Source organism: Nannospalax galili, unplaced genomic scaffold (assembly GCF_000622305.1).
Source record: "Nannospalax galili isolate Female #2095 unplaced genomic scaffold, S.galili_v1.0 scaffold4099, whole genome shotgun sequence".
Classification (NCBI taxonomy): domain Eukaryota; kingdom Metazoa; phylum Chordata; class Mammalia; order Rodentia; family Spalacidae; genus Nannospalax; species Nannospalax galili.
Genome location: NW_008342319.1, coordinates 29,151 through 31,991, shown reverse-complemented (window position 1 = coordinate 31,991; position 2,841 = coordinate 29,151). Strand labels below are relative to the sequence as shown.

The following is a 2,841-nucleotide window of genomic DNA, read 5'->3' as shown; positions in this document are numbered from 1 at the left end:
CTTTTTGCTCTTGCAAGAGTTTCAAGCACTATGTTAAAGAGAAGTGGAGATAGTGGACAGCCTTGTCTGGTTCCTGATTTCAATGGCAATTCTGTAGTTGATGAGGAAATAGATGGTGATTGTTAAAACATTAAGATGCTGTGATGAAATGTTCTGTTTCCCAGATATCTACAGGGCATGTGACTTACATTTTGGGTCTGAAAGGAAGAAAGTGCCATTCATGACATGATGATCTCCATTAAACATCCATGAGACTTCTCCTCTAGAACCCAGGTTCTCATGAGAGAGTGGGTTGATATGTTCAAAATGATCACAGGAAAAAAAAATTCCTGTCAACTATAATTCTGTAGACAGAAAACCACCCTTGTCCTACATGTGTTATGGAGCCATATCCAGCGATCTCGTTCCCTTCCTAATCTTCACAAAATGCCTTAGTTTTGGTAATTGTAAAACCCTGAAATTGCTAACTTATGCTTCTGTAGGTTGAGAAGTCAAAATTGAGGCCTCAGCAGATTCAAGGTATAGGAGGGCTGCTTTCCTGCTTTCTGCTGCAACAATGTTTCCTTTGTCCACATGGTCAAGAGAAGGATTGAAGGTAGACATTCACTGTCTTTGTAAAACACCAAACATGGGGCTGGAAAAATGGCAAGGGGGTTAAGGCACTTGCTGCTTTTGAACAGGAGCTTCCTTCTGTGCCCAGCAACCACATGGTGGATCACCATCATGTACCTCCAGATCTAAGTGATCTGCCACCTTTTGCCCTCAGTAGCCATGAAGTAGGCATGTGGTGCATATACATACATATGGGCAAACACATATATAAATAAAAAATACATCTTTTTTTTCTTTACTGTTTAGAAGCATGTCATTACAGCTTTAATGTACTCAATAACAATTTCCAGAGGGAAGATACATCTCTTTCAAAAGTGGCTATAAAATTTTTAGGTTCACAGTTGAACTAATACAGTTATACAATATTGAACTCAGTATAAACCCTGTAAGACATGAAATTGAATGAGTTTTTAACCTTAGAAAAGATCTCCATTTCATTTTAAAATATACTGTTTCTTATTGTTTCAAAACTCATTGTTTTTGTTAATAACACTTAGATGTTGGCACAACCTTGGGAAGGAGTCTGGCACTGACCACCCCCCGGTGCCCTGCACCTCCTGCAGCCCCAATAAGAGAGGCCCACCAACATACAACGAGCACCACCAGAAGGCCCAGCCACCCTTGAGAGCCAAGCACACCCCACTGCGACCGTGACCGTGACCGTGAGGGATGGACAGAGCTGCGTAGGGACAAGTCTCCTGGCTGCCCCCTGGAGCGTGAGAAGTCCCCAGGCGGGATTCTCAGCACAAGGAGGGAGCGGTCCCCTGGGAGGTTGTTTGAAGACAGCTGCAGGGGACAGCTACCTGCAGGAGCTGTGAGAACCCCATTGTCCTGGGTTAATAAGGTCTGGGACCAGTCTTCAGTGTAAGTCTCAACCAGAAGAACCAACTCCTCATCTCAGTCTGCAGGAAAACACCATGCCAAGAATCGCCACTGAAGGGGACCTTGGCATCATCTGGGCAGCCCATTCTGGCACTGTTGGTCCCAGACTTCCCTGGCACGGACACCCGTCTCTAGGGGGTGCGGGTGGTCGAGGCTCTTCAGCGCTGGTAGGCTTGGTGCCCCCACCAGGGCTCCTTCCTGCAGTCATCCTAAGAAAACAGACTTCTTAATAGATTTGAATAGCGATGTGTAAAAAAAAAAATCTTTTAAAAGTGCAATAAAAGAATGATCACGCTTCCTAACTTAAAAACTAGCCTCATCTTTGTGAGGCTCTCCACCACAGATCCAGTTGCAGGGATTAGCTCCTCTGGAATCTGCTTCATTCGGGGTTCTGTGTGGAACCTCTGCTGGAGCATAGTAGACCCACTTCCCAGGGGATTCAGGTTTCTTGGAAACAAGCAGACCCTTTTGTGTCATTGAAGAAAGTTGGAAAAGATGCCATTGTCTTACTCTGTATCGCCACATCACCCTCATACTTTCCTGAAGCTGGATAGCATTGAAGCTTTTCCTTGTGGATGCCCCTCAGGTGTGACCTCAGCAGCTTAGCTCTGTGGTGGACCTCTTGCAAAAACAGAGTGGAACAGCAACTAGGAAACTGGCAGGGCCACAACTTATGGAACTGGGCCTTCATAAAACCTTGAGTCCTCAGGATTCAGAATGCATACAACTTTCAACAGGATATTATCTGTAACTTTTTCCTGTTCCCTTATTAATTTTAAAACAACCAGACATTGCAGAATTAGCCAGAACACTGTTTCAATTTTATGTTGTAAAAAAAGATTTAGTCTATTTTAAATTATGTCTATATTGGTGGTGTGGGTATAAGCATGTGTGAGTAGAGGTCCCCACAAGGTCCTGAAGAGGGCAGCAGATCCCCTTGAGCCTTCAAATGTGGGTGCTGGAAACAGATTTTGGCTGTTCTGCAAGAGCAGTAGTTGCTCTTAACTGCTGAGCCATGTCTCCAGCCCCACTACACCAAGATGGGCCGTTCTTTTCACCTTACACTCAAGGATTTCTTCCATTCTTGTTTTTCACTAAGTCCTTGATGAGTTTGCACTTGGCCTAACCCAAAACATTGGGAACAAAAATAAGTACAAATAATGACCTGAGTCCAAGCTCGCAGAATGACAAGGTAGGAAGCAGCAAGTGTTTATCTGTGAACCTTCTCATTGTTAAAAAGTGACTGAGGCAACTTATAGAGATGTGTAAGGAAAATAAGAGAAATCAAATCTAAGCCTGGGGGAAGTTGATACACAAAATAGATCTTAAGGTCTTTGGCATTTCCTC

The 2,841-nt window shown here is 44.0% G+C and overlaps 1 long non-coding RNA gene across 1 annotated transcript in view; it reads left to right on the top strand.

Moving 5' to 3' along the window:
• LOC103738259 overlaps positions 1-2,833 on the top strand; it is a 7,666-nt gene extending 4,833 nt beyond the window's left edge. Inside the window, exons 2-3 of the long non-coding RNA XR_607435.3 lie at positions 483-595; positions 1,110-2,833. This is a non-coding gene — a long non-coding RNA (uncharacterized LOC103738259). The remainder of the gene's footprint in view (positions 1-482; positions 596-1,109) is intronic.
• The last annotated feature ends 8 nt before the right edge of the window (positions 2,834-2,841 follow it).